Here is a 22,886-nt window from a genome sequence, read left to right as displayed (position 1 = left end):
CCTTTCTCGCAGCACCCACCAAACGCGTTTGCTCGTTCTCGCGTTCGAGCCCCCAACCTGCTGATTTGTTTATTTTTGTTGTTGGTTTGCCCATCTGCTAATGTTTGTTTTGTCATTTGTTTACTTCAAGTTAATGTTTCTTTGATTTTATTGTAGAGCACTATGAGGTCCTAAATGATGCGGGCATGTACAAAAACAAATGATGGCTATTTATCATTATCGTTATTGCGCTTGGCCAGGTCTTTCGCTCACTAAAGACACTGCTGTCTTCAGGGGCCTCAGAATAGTTACTTGTAATCTTGGGGAGATTTCGGATTTCGAGGACATATCCCTAATAATGAACTAAGAGAACTGTGATCTTAGTTTTCCTAAGCTTATGAAGAGTAACAGTAATGATGACAGGAAGAAACAACTCTAGGCCCTAAATTCCACTTTCTAAAGTGGCTTTAGAGTCTTTTTGCCATGTGGTTAGTGTATATATATGTGTGTGTGTGTATATATATATATATATATATGTATGTGTGTATATATATATATAAAAAAAGAGAGAGAGAGAGAGGAAAATATACTTAAAAATCTGTGAAAAACTTACAGAAATCCAAGCTGTCCCTGGCTAAAGTACAAAATAGCAGCGTGGGTTAAAGAGGAGGGAATAAAGTAAGGTACGAGCCTGATACGGGGAAATGGAAGAAGGTTAACCCAGTGAGTCTTTTCCTATTTCCTCCACCACTCGCACGAGGCCTCAAGGCTGAACCATCATTAGGAACCACATAATTGACTCATCCGCAGGATTTCCTTTTTGTGTTCTGAATTATGGCAAATTTTCCACATTCTCCTTTTTTTAATTTTGAACATTTGAAGCATTAAAACAGCGGGACTCTTTCCTCTCCAGGTAGAGGACGCATCCTATTAGGGAGAACACAGAGGCGTTTCTAATTCAGGACAGTTCGACGATATATTCGCTAGCACCATTAAAATCTGCTGATTAACCAATGGACCAATGGATCTCCATGTGCTACGCAGCTGTCACATCAGATGTTTTCTCTGCTACAATTGGTGTGTAATTTTGCCAGGTTTAAGTGCAGAAGAGGGGAATTTCCTTGTGATGGTGCAAATAATTCATCACAGGCTACGGCTCAAGATTGTTATGAGGGGAAGAAATATCTCACAGTTATACTGTAGTTCATCCTACACCTGACAAGGGAGTGTTTGGCACATACAGTGGAAGCTTGATAAAAGGTTTTAAAATCAGACACAGAAAAAAGAATTGCAAAAGAAATTCTTCCTCAAAATCATTTTGGGCTGAATTATTTCTTTGTACTCGAGCGCTCTGTTGATATGCCAAAAGCACAGCCGCTCTGCCATTAAACGCGTGCAAAAACAGCGTAATTGCTCATTTCAGAGAAAAACGCCTCCCTTTTCGTTTTTGTTTTCTGGCTTGATTTTAAAAAGAGAGGGAAGCGTGTCCTATAGCAAACAGTACAAAACAAATGTTGCTAGCTTTGCTTCATTATGTGGTACATTGCAGTTTTATGCATGTACGCTGTGTGAACAAGAGGGTTAAAAGTTAAACAGTAGCCTAGGGCTAACACACTTGCAAGCTGAACAGGTACAAAATAGGCTTTTGTTGCTCTCAAACTATTACTGTATGTCTTTAGCAGGAACTAACATAACAGGCATCTGCGCGCAAAAAATGTATTTCCTTAAGGTTTCAGGTATTATGAAATGGGGCTATTTTAATGGCTGAAATGCCCATATGACCTTTAATCCAAAGTCATAAATTTGTCAGCGTCTGAAGCTGGCAGGATATCAGTCTTAATGAGGCTAGTTTTTAGGACTTTGTATGTCAAGAATGCTATCTCGGAGTAACGCCGAGAGTAAGCTGACCTTACAGCGTTGGTAAACCTTTGAAGAGAAATAAAAGGGCGAACCCTGCGACAAAAGTCTCAGGACAATTCTCCACAAAGCGATGAAGAAACAGCGAAAACGCTACGAGCTCAGGTTGTTCCGTATTTCATAAAATGATAAATAACCGCTAGTCGTGTTTATGTATAATGAATTACAATCCCGCCACGTTTACCTTAGTAGCATTTTACAGAGGTTGTATTTTACTCCCAACTACCAATTATGTCATCATCCTGGCATTTACCTGGACATAATGATACACAGCAAACCCATTCCTGTAGCATAACTCACTGCTTAAAAGTGTTTGTAAAGCCCTACAGCATCCAATATGCTCTTAATGACGTGGGTATCGCTATTAAATTTTACAGATTAAAGTTTACTAAATCTTAAAGTCTTGCACTGCTTCCAATGTTCCTGGTTAATCCGGAAGGAAAAGATGCTCCGCTGTTTGAACGCCAAAAACTACACGACCCTCTTTGAAAACAAAAAGCCCAAACCGGGGAATGTGTACTTATGAGAGAATGGCACGAAATAACCTAACTATCCTGGTACCTTCAGCATCACGATACAGGAGAATTTTTGTGGCTCGTCTGACACGTCCTGGGAAGTTGAGTGCACCAGCGCAGCGTTGTTTCGACGAAAAGCAGCCCGGGAAGGGCAGAGCCTTCTTCACAGCGTCTTAGAGCAGGACTCGAAACCTCAGCCAGAAATATCTATTGCAACGTTATCTTACATTTATTCAATTTAATTCCAGTTTGAGAAGGATAGCATATAGATCTTTTTATAAGCTTGTAAGGTCACCAAATTTAAATTAAAGTGACCTCTTTTAAAGCACATTAATAAAAGTACTATGTGGAGGGAAATTTAATACGAATGGTTAAAATGCATGGAATTCAGATTTTACTGTCAAACAGCTCAATTAAACAAATTGAATTTTTAAGCAACAAAAGGGAATTGAATCAAATTAGAAACAGAGTGGGATCTGAAATGTGGACGTTTATGAGTGATAGTCGCAGGGCCCTCCAGCAGCGAGTTTTCTTTATTTGTTGCCTCAGCAGTTAGAGGGGTTGGCAGGCTGCAACACAAAAGGATAAAAATGTTCACCATTGAAACACAGTTTTTGGCTCCCAATAAATCATCTGTCACTTCATCACAGCCCAGTAGATAATGAGCAATAAAGTTTTCACACTCAGGCAATGAGGAAGCAGACACAAGAAATACAGCTTAAAGCTGCTGTCTCTCTCTTCTGTAAACGCAAGGTGCTTTGTATAATAAATGACCGCTAGGTTTCTGGAAAAGAACAATTCCAGCATCAGTAAAATAAACAGTTCGACGCACTAAAGAAAGCAAAATCTAATCACGTCATTTAGTTGCTTTAATGAAAGACATAATCACAGCATATATATACGCGAGCTATAGCCGTATATAACGGGAAGGGATGCCAGGCCGCTGCCTCTGACGTTGCCTGCCTACACTGCTAGCAAAACACCTTGCCGGAAACGTTAATAAAGTCGTGCGGTAATTTGCAGAGCGGTTCTCTGCCGGGCTGCAGGAGGCACTGGTGTCTCGGGCCCGATCCTCTGCAGAGCCGCCCCGCCATCGCCCCAAATTCCCTGCAAAGAGGTGAAACTGGCCTTGCCCTGCATGTTTTCCTGGGACGTTGGTTTGTTAACAGCAGTTTCCCTGACTCGGACACCTTCTACTTGCCGTACCGGGGAGTGTTTTGCGGTTGCTCGTGTCACGCCCCAAGCCAAAAATTGTTGCTCCTAATTTCACAACCGCATTTATTTATTTATTTATTTATTTATTTATTTATTTATTTATTTATTTATTCAAATCTGGAGTTTCAACCCCGTTCCGCTGGCTGGCAGCTCTGAGCACGCTCCTAATTCAAATTGCACATCAAAGACGTTTCAGCAAGGGTGTTCGGCAGGGCTACGCACAAAGTCTAGCTCACACGCAAACCGTAACACTGAGTACCGGCTAAAAAGCAGTGATGCAGCCCGTAAAGTACATAAAACATATCATGAGTTGATTAACGTTTTTTGCTTTATATCAGCGTTTGAAGTGACTTGAAGGCAAATAATATCAGATATTCTTGTTATATGCAAATGCCAACTTAATGCTTGCATAATGTGTCTAGGTAGAAAAAAGGCAAATAACTTCGGTAAAGTATGTGGCTTTGTCATTATTTGATATAGCTAACGAGCAACTTGAAAGGAGATTGAAAGCTCCAATTTTCTGAAGTCTGTGTCAGCTAAAAAAGGCACCAAAGTCTGTTGACTTCTGGAACATGTAAAGATGAACAATTCACATGTATGTTTTATCCAACTGCTGACCCAGAGTCCGTACAGGTTGCCAATTGGCTTACAAAAATACAAATACGAAGATATAGTCTTCCTACAGTAATAGTCACACAAATATGAATGGAAAAGGTTATATTCTGCTATTAAGAATTTTATAAATCCAGACAGGCTTCACCGAGGTAAATGAAGCCTTGGATTTACTCCAACATATTATAACGCAGAATTGGGCTCCAAAAAGCTACGTGGCCCTTCGCAATGACAAATATGTGAACAAGGCTTTTTAAGTAGCTCAAAACCTGTCTTAGTTCATTACAAAGTCTTAGTATGCTGTGTGAAGGTTTATACTGTATTCTTTTTATAATATTAGAGATGTATTATTTATACCTCCTATAGTCACGCCATAGAATACATGAGTAGAGTTTGTTTAGCAACATAGTGAAAAAATATTTGCTACAGGGGCAGTCTGGCAATATTGCTTGTTAAGGCATGCTATTTGTAAGCAAATTTATATGAAAAGTATGCAATGTCTAATACTAAACTACTCCAGCCCCAGACTGAAGGGTGATTTTACAAACGTCCTGCAGCACTCAATCATTCCTTCATTTTAATGTCTTTATTTTATGATTTTGTTGATGAAATACTACTTACCCAGTGCTCAAAATTCCTTTTAGGCTGCAGGCACTGGCTAGTTGACACGGCAAGCCATATTTTACAGCTATATATTTCAGCTTTCTCTGTCCAAGTTGGAGGACACAGTAGCCAAGATGGTTTTTCATAGTAGAAATATATTTTCATATTTATTTATTGATTTGACTAATGTATCTATTTTTCAATTCACATGCTTATGTTTCAATCCATTAAAGTGATTCATGGTCAAATAATATGTTATTGCAAGTACAAAGAGGAGATAAAACCACTGTACACTGGCTATAACACAAGAATAAAAATAATAAAAATCCATTCCATGATTAAATATAGTTTTTAATCCCCAAATGATCAAGAGTAAACTGATGTTTTTAATTATTTTTTCTTAAGAAGTTGTTGCTTTTTTTCCTAAGTAAGACGCAATTACCGATTAAGTAAGTTCTCAGAAATAAATATTCTTAGCCCATCTAAGTGATCAGCGTAAAACTAACATAAGGCACCAAATCACCATCAAAATAAAAACTCAAAAGGCTTTTAATTATTTAAAATAAGGACTAAACAGAACTGGTAAAAGACCACTGAGCCTTTCACCCCCCTGGTCAGGCACGGGAATCAAGCCTGATTGGAAGCATGGCCGTGGCCTTCACAATTTTTCTAAGCTCGAAATCCAGGATTAGCAACATTAACATTAATTCATCAACTTTAGGGCCAGGAAGACAAAACCTTACGTGGGACATGTTCCTCTGCACAGGGCTAAGACTGCAGTTCAAGACTGCAGCAACCTCAGGGTTTCACATTCGGAAAGGATAACGTGTTCACCAACCTGCACGTTCTCAAGAACTAGAAAATATATATATATTTTTTTTTTTTTTATTTATTTCCCATAAGAAACATTATGTGTTTTTCAGGCCAGGGCTTGGAATGAATTAATCAGTAAAACTTGCTGATCATACCCCTAGAACCCTGAAAATCAGCGTTCTTCCAGACAAGGAAACCCGTATTGCTTTTGTTAGGGTGAGACTGCAGAAACATCTCTCACATCTGCATGCACAATCACTTGACCATCGGAAAAAAAATATACAGCAATTAAGCAACGTACCTAAGATAGACTGGTGGATCCAATATTTCTAGAACTTAAGAAAGCCAAAGCCATGGTGTGCCTGCCACCTATGAGGTTTCCAGCTGTGCCAACAGAAAAAACACCAAAGCTCAGCATTTTCAGAAGAACCAAGAACTCTGGATGTTCTGAGCCTCAAACACCTTAAACGGGCTCCAGTATTGAGAAATATTTGCTCAGTAGTCAGTAAGAAAAATCTGCCTCAAACCTGAGCTACCAAACACCACCACATTGGTAATCGCTTTTGGAAACCTAAGTGCCAGTTTCTGGGGGAGAAGCATGGGAAGAAAAAGAAAAAAGAAAGGAGGGAGCAGAAAGATTTTTGTCATTTGCTTTTCTGCTAGAAGTCTCCATTAAAAACAACAAAAAAGGAAAATCCTATCAAATGATTTTTAGGGAGTCAGTTTACTGAAGAATATGCAACATTGCTGAAAGGGGAGTAAAAAACGAACAAAAAACCCTAAATAGCATGAAACAGGGAAGACACAAAGCCATACTACAGGAAAAGCAGATGAAACTGATAGATGAAGGAGAGCAAAGTAGGACTACAGACGTGGAGGACTCAGAGCCCATGGTGAACAAGTGGGGTGACATCCTCATTTATACTCCAGCTCTTTTGCACCCACTGAAAGGCTCATGATGGCTCAGTAATTACAGACCCAGCCATGGGGAATGTCCCCCTTGCAGGAGCCGAGGACACTGCAGAAATAATGGGAGTTAGGAGGGTGGTGAGGGATTTGGGGAGGACCACGGCAATCCACATCCACCCCACGGCACGGCCCGCAGCCCTGGGAACCTCACCTAAGTCGGACGGACTTCCAGAGCTGGCTGAACTGCACCGTTTTATTTCTGCACCCTCACGCTAGGAGAAGGAAAAGGTAGTTTAAAGTCACCTCCGTGCCCCCTGGGAAGGCGACGCACAGAAGGCTGTCAGCGTGTGGAGGTAGAGCAGCTGAGAGGCTCTGGAGAGAGAGCGCTAAATGAATAGAAACTTGTTAAATGATGTGAGTTAATGAGAGCATTTTGGAATTAACCAGCTTCCATGACTTTAAATAAAACCCCAATGTCATTTTAAATTAGATTTTGTACATTTTCAAAACCTTTATTTATTTTATTTTGCGAGGTGCATTGCTGGGAAGACGGAAGTGTTAAAATTTAATCTCTTCAACCCACTAGTGGTCAGCCGCTGGTACTTCCCTGCAACGAGGTCGGGTACTCCGCGAGAGCGGCAACAGCGCTGGCAGTCTTTAATGACACCTGCCTCTTTCCTTTTCAAAGCAAAATCTAAAGGGGTCTGAATTTTCTCAGGAGTCTTCGTCCACCCCGACCACCCGAGCTCCCTACCTCCACCACAGGATCTACTGTTCCCTGGCTCTGCCGCTACCGGGCCCCCGTTCCAAAATCCTTTCCGGGCTATTCGTATTGGCTCACCGGCAGCCGATGAAAGCATCTCAAACTCCTTGCAGGGAGCTAAATGCACCACCTCATGGTAGCATGTGCTCAACACAACAGCTTCCCACGCTGCTAACCCACCAGGCCACCCAGCCAAGGCAACGTCTGCCCATCACCAGCCTGGTGGCACCTGCAAAAGCTCCCACAGAGATGTTTTCCTCTAACAAGCCTGTGTACATCAGCGGGGTCTATTGCTTACCTGCCTGATTTTGGTCTTCATTTTGCTACTCCCTGTGAGCTGCTATCTCACACCATGAAGACTCCTGCTTTCCAGGCACCTCAGGCTATTTATTACCCTTTGGAGATACCCGGGACGCATCCAGCCTGCCCCCATGCACACATAACCATATTTCACCACTTGCCAACAGGAGAAACTGAAGCCTACGGCTAGGTATAGGAAAGCCAACCATGGGGCCACACGTCACCCTGGCCCAAAGTATTACCTGGGAGACTTCTGCCTCCACCTGGTTTTTGCGCAGCAGATCGACACACGGTGCTCTGACCACACTGGCACCTTCCCCCTGTGCAACGCTGGAGGCTGGGGCAGAAATGCCAGCTCCTGCCATGAACCTGCCTCGAGCCCTCATCGCTTTCTTTGTTCTGCCTTCATTGCACTCCAGAGAGGTCAAGGAGCTGCAACTTCTAATCTTTCTCCATTTTTAATTTTGCCAACTTCTTCAGTGTTGGATTATTTTAAAGGCAAGCCTTCCACAGTTAATGAGTGGAAGATGAGGAAACATGCTTGGGATGAGAGTCAAGAAACACCTGGCTGATAAATAAGGCCAGTTTCCACATCATACCTGTGCAGTAAGCTGGCAGGTTTCTATATGTACTACGGAAGGCAATTTTCCATGCCAATTGTATATGCTTTATTCAAACCACGTTAGAAGAAAAAGGACCCAGTTCGGTAGGAGGTTAATCTCTCCAGTGGTGCATGGCATAGACAAAGGACCATTCTCTACTATTCTGGAAAAGAAACCTAGAAAATTGGCTAAGGCTTGACCCCTAACTTTTAGACAGAGAAAGCTACAAGACGACGTGAATACTGGAGCTGCACAATAGCCAAAACTAAAGCCACGAAACTAGGGACCTAAACACTCATTTCTGAACACTTTTATTCATAATATATGCATTTCTAAGTCTTCCCTATTTTTGTGATAAGTAAGCACCAAAAGCACATGCAAACTTGCAATACCCAAAGGGGAAGAAAATAAATAAATAAATAGAGAGAGAATCTCCAAAGCCTACTGCCAGAGCCTTAGCATTAATAGTAAACAGGCCAACAAGAATATCCAACCACAACACATACAGCTGGGATGGAGCAAAGACACTGTAAACTGATCACAAAAGGGGAGGGAAAAGAAAGAGGAAAGAAGGAAGACGGTGACACGACAAGTTCCTCCGCTTTCCCGTACGTGCCACAGGCTGTTCCTACGCGTGCACCAACGCAGAACCACAGTAAACTTAGCACCAAGTCACAATTTAAAAATTCACAGGGCTTTTATATGATAATCACTGTTATTATAACTGGCCAATGAAATAAACACCTCTCCTAATTATACAAAATGCACGAGGTCTTCAAGAGACAGACATCTCACAATATGATTTGCTTTACAGCATAACAACGTACAGGGAGAGGAGTGCAAGATGAATAATATAATGGTACATATAATGTATGTTTTAATTAGCTAAAGGTAATCAAGTGAGGTTTGTCACGATTATATTAAGGTCAGGTCTCCACATGGTTTCATCAACAATGTATTAAGACAAGGGAGGTGATGCCAAATTGGGGTTTAAACCTAATCAACATAATTAAACAAAGCAAGAACATGTGTTTAGAGCTACACCCATTTTACTGATCACTCTGTTTTAATTACTCTTCTAGAGTAAATATTAGTACCAAAATAACTCTTAATTAAATCTTTCCCATACAAACAGAAAACACAATCTTCATTTAATTTGCTATTTTTACAAAATGGATGTACAATATCAAGGTCTTTTGTAGTAGAAACCATTTCAAAAGTGTGTTCAAATTATGCTAAACAGTCTAATACATTCCAATGTATTGACATACTGACTTTTAATGTGTGGGAAACTGGAAACTACACTGGACTAAAAAAGTCATGGGAAACCATAAAAACAAACTAAGCATAATTTAAACTGATTGGATGCTTCCTTGTAAGAAGTTCTTAGTTTCTAAATACAAAACGTAGACAGTGAAATGTGGTCAAGTTATGACTTAAATTAGAAAAACATGTTTTCTTAGGTTTGTATCTTGTAATATTTGGCACAATTCAAATGCTGGGGAAAGAGCTATGTCAGGAACATTTTCAAAAGTGCTGAAGTAGCTTTACCCTAGCTCTGACAGGGATTTGGGCACTCCAAAGTCCATAGGACACAAATTTGTAAGGACCAGATTTTTAAACCTTTTCAGGTGCCTAAAAAGCTACAGAAGCATCAGGGATATTTCCAAAATCATGCAAGTGCCTTTAAACTAACCCAACAGAGCTGACATCCTACTTGTGTCTACTCTGCACAAACGGCCAAGGCTACGGAAAGGCGTTTTAACCAAACTGATCTGTGAGACAGCCCTCACAGCCACCTAAGGGGAGAACTTCCAAGTGGACTCGGATAGGGATTTTTCTGCCACTGCTTTTCAATACAGCACAGAAAGAGTTAAAAACTTACGAGCATGAAATTACTGAAGCCCCAGATAACATGGCCCACACGGTGCAGCCACAACGGGAGCCCTTCAGAGCACGCTCTTAGCCAGCGTCGGCGTGAAGAGGGCCCCAATGAGTGAAGGAGTCCTCCACTCCATCACAAAGAGTTGTTCTCTAGAGTAACTACCAGCAGGGAAATGCTTAAAACGCTTACCATATGTGGCTAAGAAGGGTCTAATTTGTCCATTTTGAAATTTTGCCACTCTTCTGAAAGGATAGTTAATTTAAAGTAATTTATTTCATAGGTGAAGCTTTATTCAGAGCGGTTAATATATCACCCTTGGTTGCCTGAACAATTAGAAATTGTCACCAAAGAAAAATGTCGCAGTTCATGTAAATAACTATTTACCTAAAGGAAATGGGAATCCATAAGAGTCAGCATACTTTAATGAGCCATGACAATAGAAAAAAAAAAAAAGCCAATGGTACACTGCATCTGCTAAAGCTGACATTGCTTATGGTAAAAATCGGCCAAAACAACTATTATGTGTTTTTTTTTTCTTGTCAGAAATAATGCAGCTTGAAAATTTCAACAGGCAACATGCATCCAGATCATTTGTTACTTCTAATGGCCTAATTGTTCTCCTGGCAGAAATAAAAAATTAGGGCACTTATGTCATTTACCTAAATTTCTAATTAATGCAATGGTAATAGAGAAATTGGAGCAGAAGAAAAAAAAAAAAAAGTTGGGTGAAAAATGTTTCTCCTAGGCTTTCTATAATTTGTCTTTGTTAACTTTTCTACAATCTTTCCCTCTTAAACAGCAGGTGGACTGATCAGTGCCTAGATGTTTCATAGTTTTCCAATAGGACAAAAGTAGGCTTGCCATGGTAAAATATGACTTCTTCCACCTGAACTACTGAACAGACAAAACAAAAGCACTAACTGTAGTGCAAGGTCCTTTATGTTGCCTCAAAAGGACATGCCATTAAAATGATATAAAAATATTATTTTAAAACAGCTAAGAAATCGACACCTTCGGCCGCGAGCCCATCCAGCAGCTCTCCATTATTCCATGCCCAGCTGTCCGATACATCCTGAAAAGCACCCCATGGCCAGTAACTGCCCTCATTAGGATGCAGGACAAAGTCAAACTTAACTCTGTATTCCATCTGCTCTGCATTTCAAACCATCACCTTTGAAAGGCTGGGATTTATTTCTCTGCACTTCCTTAGCAGAGAGAACTAACCTGCAAAGATGCTTCCAAGTGACTTGATTTTAGCTTTTGCCACTGTATTTTGGGTTCCTACAGAGGGAAATATATCAAAATACATCGATGCACTTTGGAAGCACCTCTAAAAGTAGTCTAGGCTTTACTGTGGTACCTGCAAGTGTTCACCCTCTTGCCCATATTTACTACTGCAATGCTACTGTTTATCTACAGTATCAAGATATATAGGCCTACCATCGAGAAATTTACACCTACTTCTTCATCTTGATGCCATATGCTGATTTTGACAACAGTAACATCTGATTTTGACAACAGTAATGTCATTAAAATATTTGCATCATGCAATGCACAAAAGCAGAAAAGGCAGTAGATCTCTAAAGCAGCCCTAGCTCATAGGTTGGGTTTGCCCAACAAGGTCCAGGAAAGCTCTGATGGAGACGGGTCCTGCTTCTCACCAGCGCTCACAGTTCTGCCCCTTCGCTTAACAGAAGATTTATAAGAGGAACCATGTCAATAGGGATCCGCAAAAGCACTCTCAGAAGTGATGGATTTCCTGCAGCTTTACAAAAACGTCCTCAAGAAAAGGCATCATTTTAGAACCGTAGGCAATGCATACATGCATGTTATTAAAAGAATTTAATTTTTCTATTAATCCCTGAGATGCTGTCCTTAAGGACCACATGGGAAAGAAGAGAAGGAACACCCCAGAAAGAAGGTTTGAAATTCAAAACCTCCAGCAGATGTAAGCTCAGACTCACAGATAAAATCACAACGTCAACATCTGCTGAAAGTTTCCTTGGATAGTTTATCCTTATAGCAGATAAAAACACTCTGCTGTTCCTGACCGCATCTCTTAATCTGGCAACCTACATTCCCCACCACGTCCTAGCAACTTCCCCCCAAATTTTTGCAGAAGGTTGCTTGAAAAAGGTGTGAAACACCTTTCCCCAGCACTGGGAACGGGCTCTGTGAGTCAGCCCCAGGGTGACTGAGGAGGGACGGGATCTGCTTCCCCATCCCACCGTCCCACCCGGTCGTGGGGTTTCATGCGCCACCTCAGCCTGTTTGGCAAAACCGGGGTGCAAACGCAGGGCTTGCAGGATCAGAATCGGGCAGCGCCAGCACGCAGTGCTAAAATAAGCACGTTATAGGCAAAGGTCATGATGCCTGTTAATATGAAGGCTGCATCTCGTATAATGCATTCAAATGCCGGAGTGAGAGAGGGAGATAATATGAGCCATTTGCCAGATTCCTCCTTTTAGTTGTACCGCTGAGCCATTTTGGAAGGGAATGACCCAGAGATGATAATGAAGTGGATGATGATGCCATTGCCTGCAATAATGGTGTGACAGGGAGAATACCCTGGAAAACTGCACGAGCTGATAAGTGCAAAGGTATAAGCAAACGCAAACAATATGGACTTACAGACATTAGTGCAGAACAAAAGAGAGCGGACAAATCAAAGCCAACTTATCAACATTAAAAAAAAAAAAAGACTTTGCAAGGGTGACTTTTTCAATAATTTTTGGTAGCTTTTTTCATTCACAAGCCCTTCAAACGCAAGCTCCCTAAACCGAGCCCTTCCAAAGCGGAACAACAGACGGCGAACCGTATCATACTGTGGGGGGACCGCCTCTCCCTACCAGCGAACAGTTTGTAGCAAACAGCCCGCGATATGAAAATGTATTTAATGCAATTAATAATTTAAGAAGTGAGAGCATGTGCTCTTGGAGAGTTAAATGCTTGTCAGAGTGATAGATGCACGCTTCACCACCAATACATTTCGTATGAAGAGCAGAGGGATTTTGCAAACTTGTGTTGACCTTGGGTTGCAGTATATAGGAGGCAGATTGCAAAGGCAGGCCTGCTTATGGTAGGAGAGTGCGTCAGCTCTCAATTTACAGCCCTTTCCCCAATTAAAGGACTGTAAAAACATTAAAATTAATGCAGTCTTAACTCCAGAGCAGGCTCTACTTTCTTAATTAGTGCATAATTATTCAGTTTTTGATATCCTGGAAAATTATCACATGGAAATTATTTTAGCCACAGTAACAATAGCAAAAATCTCTCTACCCCCCCAACTCGATTAACATGTGGAAGTAATTAACACTTTATTACAGTGAAAATACTATTACTGCTAATGTTTAATGACTTTTGCCATTGCATCATAAGCAGGAAATTTAGAACACTACAGAGCAATGGTCTGCTATAAATATAGTACAAAGATTATAAACCAGCGTCAGATGATTCGCACTAACAGCGTTTAAGACAGGGATATGACATACAATATGTTTCCAAAATGTCATAAGCAGGAAATATAATTTTGTTGATAAAGTCCACTCCATACAGAAAAACAGCTAGTGCAATAATGTTTGATGCGTACAGTATATGCAGCAGTGCTATAGTACTTGTAAAAGCCTGTTGTTAATCAAATTGAAACATAAAACCTGAAGCATAAAGTTATTTTCTCATAACAGTTTAATAGAAATTTCCAATCAAACAAAGGCCAAAAAGTGTTATTACGACATGAAGTTCCTTGTATAAACAACTTGAAATGAAGTAGGGGAAAGTTTCATGGGATTTATGGATTTCTTTATTTTTGTTATTTAGAGCAAATGTCTACTGTAGATCTCCTATAAATGTCTTGAGAAATTATGCACCAGCTTTAGATGATTCACACCAACAGCAATTAAGATGCTGAGTCCACATAAGTGTCGAAGAGGTCAGTGCTCAGGAAATATCATTTCATTTCAGCTAGTGTGATGGAGCCAAGTGTGCCAGAGACAAAAGGAGAGAGAAAGAAATGGAGACAGCTTTGTCTCCAGCTAGCCTTTTTCACAGCTGACAAGGCTACAGTAGATGAGTAGAACTAGGGCAATGTTTACTAAAATGTTTCACTATCAAAATGTAAATAGAAGATTGTATTTAATATCCAGCACAGCTTTGTGGAAATTTCCAAGCAGCCAACAGCATAAAGCAATGCAATACAAAAGCTCTGTAAAAAATAAACATTTAAGGAAACAAACAGAAACAAGACTGACCCTAAGCAACCTCGGTAAAGCTGCATGAAGTTGTATTTTGCTTATTGCCTACTGCTTACATTGATGGAGTGAGAGTTAATGAAGATGAGCGTTAATCATGATTCAGTCTGTGGAATTATTTTCTATTTCACTATTTTATGTGCGTAGCTAATAGGGTTTCCCTTTTTCCAAATATTTTTCTTGCTGCTCTTAAATGTGTTCATTTGATTGGACCGGTTTCAATGGCTAGCTAATACGATTCATAAATTAAGGAACTGCTTGTTTTAGAAATATCTCCTTGATCCATTGGCCATGGATACGGAGAGGAAGAATTTGGCATGAGGATGCTGAATATAAATTGCTATTTTGGAAGCATCCCTTACCAGCCCGCGCCTGGAGCCAGCACGCGAGAAGAATTCACCTGAAGTGGACCTAGCTATTCGCTCTGGGATTAACTTGTTGCAGTTGCAAATGAATCATGAAACCAGCTTTGGCAAATCTGAGCGTGGCTGGTAGTGGGACCGAAATAATGTATGTGAAAAACCTGAACTGGATTACGGGGCCATCTGGAAGGCATTCGCCGTACGCATTAGGAGTAGCAGTTTCCTTGACAGAGGCTGTGAAATATTAGAATTCCTAATGGAAGAAATATGGCCGTGCGGAGTGACACAGAAACCACACAGCCTCGCTCCCCGACGCGGAACGGTGGAAACGCGGCTCTTGCCCTCAAGGGCGCTCCATCAGCGCTCTGCAAACACGGCACGCCGGCGCCGGGAGGGGCGGACACCCCTTAACCCTTCCCCATCACCCGGGCGGGCTTCACACCGAGTGCGAGTTAAAAACCTTTTCTAAACCTTCCCCTTCCCTGGTTCCAGTCTTCATATCACAAGGACTGCTTAGACCCCAAGGACCGTCGCCCATGACCCTCCTACCCTGCACGTGGGTTGTTTAAATTTCCGTATCTCCACTGACGTAGCAAATGCTTCTTCTGACCAATGCCAAGGCAGGGGGAAACCGTTCCCGGGAAGCCTACAGCCAGCGTCAGCCAAGCCCCACAGCCGAGACATGGCAAGCCAGCAGCAGCAAACATTGCAGTTGTCTTCACCAAAACACCCGATTTTAAGCTCTATTGCAGTAGGTCAGCCTGAACTTTGGAGGACTTGACCCACGGTAACAGTTTGCTGCACTGACATCTATGGCACTTCTGTATTTACACTGAGGTGATGAATATTTTCCTAGTCATAATGATTTGCCAGCAAAAGGTTTGTACTCTGAAGCCTGGGGCTCTCCTGAAACATCTGTTTTGCTTGCTTGCACGTGTCCGTCTGCCTGCAGAGGAGCTGACTGCCTACATCTAGGACGCAATTCAAAATCCTTCACGTGCGATCCCTAACATCACATTGTCCCTTCAGTTCAGCCGCTCTGCGCTACGGAAACGAGTGTCTCTAGAGGTGTTATATTGCACGGGATGCATCATAGCACATAGGATGAAAGTTGCTGTTTTAATTACTTTTTTTTTTTTTAGTATAGAACTTTGTTAATTTGCACTAATGACAGAGAGAGACACTGCAGATTATCCGATTTTGTGAATTAGCTAGGAAACGATCAAACAATAAAAACAATCAAAAAATAATACTCTGAACAAAGTAATTTGTTCACTTCATTTGAAAATATAGTTTAGTTTAAAACAGTAGTTTATTCTAGCTTCAGAGAGAGAAAATTGAATAAATCAAAAGCTACCATTTTCACTGCCACTTTCTAGAGACATATTTCCAATGAGAAAAAAAATGTATATTTGGACTCTTTTCAAGCGAGCAGAACTAGCATAGCTTTGGGAGAGACGTGCCCGGGCGGGAAGAGCTGGAGGTCACTGAGCTTCCAGATTGGGCCGAAGGTGTAACCTGGCACAGGCACCACTAACATTGGTGTGGGTGAGGAGAAGAAACCATCATGCTCCTCCAGCCTGAGCTGGTATTTTAGGAGAAATGTTTTTCTTACCTTCTTTTTACTCGTGAGTATGTCAGATATGGAATCACAGCAATAACAAGCATCTTTCTGCACGAGAGGGGAGCAAAGCTCTCTCTCCACTCCTGATCCAGACCTACAGGACACTATTAGTTGTAGAAATTCCTGATACAAGCTTCTAAATCAATACTACCCAAAGTATTTTTTATAGCTTCCAGAGTCCAGAATAGAATCGAGCTACTCTACGGTGTGAACTCATGGCACATTAGGCTGGTTTTTGGTGCCACCAAAACCCTAGGAGATGTAAATATTATCCATCATAAAATGAACCATGCCACCTGAGACAAAATGGGTTAGATGAACTCAGATGAACTGAATTCATTACTATATTTCTGCCTGGACTTCACTGTTAAGGATGGACCTGCAAGGCGCTCACTTTGCCCTCTCAGTGGGTTTACTGGAGTCACCAAGGCCCAGGTATACCTTCGGGAGCACCAAATGGATTTAGGAACCCCAGCGTTTCTGTTTTCAAGTACTTTTCAAAAACTCATCCCTGCTCTCCCTCATTGTCATTTCTAAGACGCACAAAGCTACTGTTTATTGCTGGTTCCCCACAGAAAAGAGACTAACTCAAAGACAGATTTTCTCTTTAGGAAGTAGATCTTGGCTGAATTATTCAGAAAGGCCAACAATATTGAGCCCAAGAAAACTAAAAAAGCATAGAAAGCTACAGAGCTAAGGGGCTTTTATATAGCAACCAACTGTTATGACTCCTTTTAATTAAATACAAATTAATTAATTGATATGAAGTACTGCTAGGCAATTATTTTGCTGACGTTCTGTCTCTTTTGAGACACTTGTTTACTGTATCTATCATCTGCTAAAACCTACCACCATTCTGCACTATTTTAAGAATATATTTAAAGAGTTAAACCTAAGTTTGCACTGTCAGAAACTTTTACATTAATTTCCTATTTGTGTTAATGGTACGCACATTAGACCCAATAGTATTTACATTTTTTAATCCATCTCCCATCCCTAGGCCATCATTGTACATGAGATATTGCATCTTAATGAATTTTTCTGGTTAAAAGATTCTTAAATAAATGAATAAATAAATAAGTAATGAAACACTGATTTTTATCTCACTGTACACAAGTTTACTGATTGATTTTCTTTGCATTCCGATTTGCAATGAAATATTTTCATCATTTTCCAAAGATATGCATGAAAGTGCAAAAATGATGGCTGATTCAGGAACAAACCTTCAGCAGCAAGTAAATAGTAAGAAGGCGAAACTGAAAGGTTATCTGGAAAGCCATAACTGGCCAAAACACTTTTATGTCCTCTGATTATTTTCAGGAACTGCTATGCTCAAGCTACTGCCTGATACATTCTCCACCACCCACGTGGTCCATATTTGCTTAAGTCAACGAGTTAATGTCAGCTGACAAACCAGATACGTGCCTCTCCTTCTGATGCTTTTTTGTTGTGTACATTAAAAAATAGCAGGCTGAAGAGTAATTAATTTACCATCGGTGAACTACAGTAGCCTACTGGAGAACAAAAAGCCTTCAGACAAAAAGAACAGCCTGCAACTACGCACGTGCGCATTTAAAGACCAAAATGAAATTCCATCACAAGGCAAGTATTGAAATAAGGGTTGACTAAAGGTCACTAAATACCTGTTGAACTCTGGCTAAACACTGGGCTGTGTGCAGAGCCATTACTTGCACTAATTCAACCCCGCTCCTAACCGAAAGTAGCCAGCTTGCCAGACACGGTCTTCTGCTCCCAACAGACATGGACATAGCTAACAAATCAGTAGGGTGTGCTGAAGACCCCCTGCACAACACACAAATAATGAGATTGCTGTTTCATAGTGTTGCAGCAATTATGCAACCAAAAACAATACATATTTTGCTGAATTTGTCATTATAACTACCACAGCATTCCCAGCTCTCACCACTGCAGAATCATGAATCAGACTCCCAGAGTCATGAGACTGCAGAAGATACATATTTACCTGGTTTGGATTGCATGAGTCTGCACCAAGCAAGTCATGTTTCGTATCCTTTTCTCAACTGCTAGCGCTGTGGCTTTGCTTTCTCTCCGAGAGGATTTTCATATATTCATATGGGACCTGGGAGTTTGACATGTCTTGAGTACGTTTGTTCTCTCTTAGTGGTTTGTGCTATCAGCAAGTTCCTGTAGCCTTTCTTTTTGACCAAAGCACGTGAATGAGCATGCAAAGACCAGGCTGAGGGTGCCTTTGTTTTTCGTGTACACCTGTCACAGGACTAGATATTTTTACGTGTTAACATACTTCGAAGACTTCGCAAAAGCCTTCAGTCACTTAACCAACTGTCCCATCTTTATCTGGAGGTAACAGACAACTGTGAAGTATCTGGGCTGTCAGAGCGACCGTGTGAAGTTCCTGCTGAAAGGCAGCGCGCAACCGCAGTGACACGAGCGGCACGCAAAGCTTGGCGCAATGTTTGAGCAGCCCCCTAAGCAGATGAGCAGATGAGCGAATGGAAACTACACGTACATCCCTCTCCCCAGGGACCATTGACAGTAACCAGCTTTTTGGAGGACTGAGTCACTGGTGATTTCTGCCACCACCTGGAGAACCGGACCGACAGAAAAGCAGACTAAACAAATAATCCCATCCCTTTTGCACCAAACTGGGCTCATTAGCATTCAACAGAGCTCCGCCTTGATGCGTAAGACGCAATGCTACAGCACCTTTTGGGGTGCAAAGCATGGTGCCACTCCGCACTCAGTATGAGGTTTTAAAAAGGCGCTTTTGCCTCGTCGCTTTCCCCTGGACTGCCCGCGTCGAACATCAAGACTTTCAGATTCCTTCCGCTGGCTAAGCTAGCAGAACTGTTTCTTTGGCTCGCCAGGAAAAAGCTGGTGTTTCAGAGGCTGAAATTTCATAGCAAGTCTCCTGAGATCCCATGCATGAATAATGAAATAATTGCGTGTCCTCACTCGTTGCTCTCGCGTGCTACCGCCTCTGCGAGCGTTGCTGCCGTTCCCGCGTAAGTAACGTCAGCGTAAGCGATACCTGCCGAAGGGCATGCTGCCGCACCGCGTGGGGCTGAGCCGCCAGCCCGCGCCGAGACACGAGCGCGTCCCCGCGCTGGGGCTTCCTCCCAGGCATCCTGTCCCCCCGCGCATGTCACCACCGTGCCCGGGAGTACCACGCTCCTGTTAATCAATCGTACCTTGCTCCTGCATCTTTATGCATGTATTTCAGGGCTTTACAATACCATAAAATTTACAGCTCGTATAATTAAGAATATGCCAGATTAAACAAATTAAAGCTCAGCTTTAAAAGCAAAAGCTACATCAGATCAGGACATTATGCATGAAGGAAATTTCAAATTCAAATCACCAGCATCTGAAGGCTGAGAACACAAAAGCCATACATGAGTAGCAGGGAACTACTATGAGACCTATTTTCTAACCTCAAGGTACAATTCATGGCACAGGGCATTAGGAGGTCACTAAGATTAATTGAGTGCAAGGGTTAGTTGGAGATTTGTGGGGAAGCAGCACTGTTCCTGTGACTTTTTTTTCCATGAAAGTAAAAAAAAAAAAAAAAACAAACCACACACACACCAACTTTAACTGAAATTTGCGTTGGTGAAAGGCTCTCCGTCTTTCTGATGCGTTCCTGGGAACGAGAGGACTGAGCAGAGAAGCGCACGGTGACAAACACCCTTCCCGTCCGTGCCCACCACACTGGCAGCACGTGGCCTCCTTTGCCCGTGGGGAGGGGAGCAGGGATTTGGGGCCAGCCTAACTCCACAGAGGATATGATCAGCCACGGCAGAGCAAGATGGGAATCAGAAAATGCAGAAGAAAAAGTTTGCTAAAGTTAACTCCACATTTTTCCTCTGCCACATTTTGCTATTTTTCAGATAATAATAAATTATTTTTCGAGGCCCTGGTTTCTCTTCTTCCATGCAAAGAAACTGATTTTTTTTAATGTAAAATATGAAGTTTTCAGGCTTTTTCCCTTATTAGATTTTTCACAAGATAAAAACACAGATGACAAACACCAAGTCTTGGAATTCAATACTGAATATTATATTGCATAACAGATCATATCAGACACTAAAAAGAATGTTTCTTCATAAAATCGGAAACTGGTGACAAAAATAGAAGACTGCAGACAAGGAGCCCAATCCCACAGCCGTACACGAGATGTCCCCCTCCTACATTGTACACCTGACAGCCTTGGCACACAAAATTCAATGAACACAAAGTTATGCACTACTGCAAAATGATTCTATTATGGATTTTTACAAACATCTGATAAACTTGCTTAGAAAAATCTCTGAGGTCAGCAGCAACCTCCATTTTCCCATTTGTTTCCTAAAAGCTATGCATTACATTGGCATTAGATATATATATATTTCTAAGTATATAAAAGAACACAACACTTTTTTCAGCTTTGAAATCATGTTTCATACACAGTTTTTGCTAGATTTCAATAAGCATCTAATTAAGGTGGATTCTTTTTTTATCTAGTGTTCTTGCAAATGTTCATCAGAGCCGCTTCCTATTGAAACAGCAATTGGAGCTGTAACTTCAGAGCAAATATTTCTCCAACAAAAGGGGGAAAAGGGGAACAAAAACAAATGTTAAATTAATGTATAAATAAAGCAAGAGCTACCAAGACTAAAGGTATTCTGTCAGAAGTGGCTCCCAAAATTTGGGAGATGACATGTTTCTTTCCTTGCCTTTTTCCCACCTCTTTCTCTATTTCAATGACATTTAGAGATGTTCACAGCCAAGAGCTGTTGTTACATCTTCAGGAGTGGTCGCACACCAAACTCCCACCACGCTCAGCGAGCCAAGTACTTCACTACTTCTGAAAATCCCACCATGCAGTGGCAAAATAAAACCTTTCCACATTTTTAGCCTTTTCATCTGCTTCATAATCGTATTCACTTATTCGGACCTCCAGTAGACTCTTCCATCCCCTTCTTCACTCTTATCCATGCGTAACGCATTCAAGCTTCCCTCTTACACCCAGTTCTTCAGGGAAAGTCTTTTGTGGCTCTCAACAGAAAATCAGTTGCCTTCGAGATGGCTGCATGGGACAACTGGACACCTGATCGCTCATAGATGGAGCATCTTCCCTCTCCAGCTACACGAAACTCAGAGCGGCCTACACGCTCTGCTTGGTGGCTGTCTTACGACCAAGAGCGCCCTGGAGCCCCCTCAGGCCGAAAGGACAAGGAAAGCTCTCCTAAGATCACAACATGCTCGTTAGTGATTTATTACTCATCGGCCTCGTCGCAAGGCGGCTGCGGCCCCAGCGCAGAGGAGAGGCAGCAGTACACGCGCGGCAGCAAACTCACTGATGGACATAAGGATTTGCAAATCACCAACATGTCTGGCAAAAATCAACAGCTAAAACTAGCAAGACGATGCTCATTAAGTTCTCGCTGAATATTCAACTCGGGGCCTTTTAGAACAGGCTTTTCTGTTTTAGTTTGGTAATGGAGTAATGGAGAAAACAGTCGACTTTAAATGATTCTCTGTGTTTGAACCTCTTAATGGTTACATATGGCAACTGTGAGTCGCTCTAACCAAAAAAGGAATTACAAATATTAAACATAGTTTTGTCCTTGTTGACAAAACCAGCAAGCCTACTCAAGGTACTGAGTATTTCCAGAGCTTCACAAAACTCTGCACTAATAATGCCTTTGTCATTTGATAATACTCAGAGTACTTTTCCCATCATTTAAGCATAGGAATTGTCTTGCTTCCTTATTTAGCAGACTCTGAATACCATTATCAATCATCAAAAATATGTGTTAGACACATTTATTCCCTTGATAAATTTATGCCAGAAAACTGATAGATTTATTACAGAACCTCCTACCACAACAACAACAAGAAAAAACATCTGTGGGTTCATTTGCTTCTGTTGCACTCTTAGAATTTGGGAAACAAAATCTTTACCCAACAGCACACACCCCTTGGAGCCAGTATCTGATGGTTTTCTGAGAAAAAAAACCCTTCCTTTACTAGGTTCACATATTGAAAATACCAAAAAAGGTATCACTATCCATTATGACTATCTAAAACTCTAGAAATGTAACTAGATTAAGTGCATTTTTAAATTCCGCTACGTTCTTGTAGTCAGTAAAGCAGATTTAAATCTATTTTTTCTACTGCTGTTAGGAGAGAGAATCATAAGACACACATCTGAAGGATATAATTTATTCCAAAAGTTTCACTGAGGTTTTTTTTGATCAGCTGCGAAGCTGTGCTCATCAGGATTTGTAATAATACACTTATTGTATCTGATGTTGGGAATCCATCCTTTGTAATACTTCTTGACATAATTGCGGCTTTTGACATACTCAATCGTGGGATCCTTCTAAACCATCTTGAAAAATATGTTGGTCTTTCAGGTTCGGTTATTCAGCAGTTCAAATCTTATTATAACCATCGACAACAGTTTGTTAATATAATTTCTTTCCATTCCTCCTCTTACATTGTCATCTGGAGTCATCTGTTACAATGTCATCTGCGGTCCCGGAGGGAGCTCCT

Source organism: Struthio camelus, chromosome 7, assembly GCF_040807025.1.
Source record: "Struthio camelus isolate bStrCam1 chromosome 7, bStrCam1.hap1, whole genome shotgun sequence".
Taxonomy (NCBI): domain Eukaryota; kingdom Metazoa; phylum Chordata; class Aves; order Struthioniformes; family Struthionidae; genus Struthio; species Struthio camelus.
The sequence above is the reverse complement of the archived record's forward strand: the minus strand, read 5'-3'. Positions refer to the sequence as shown.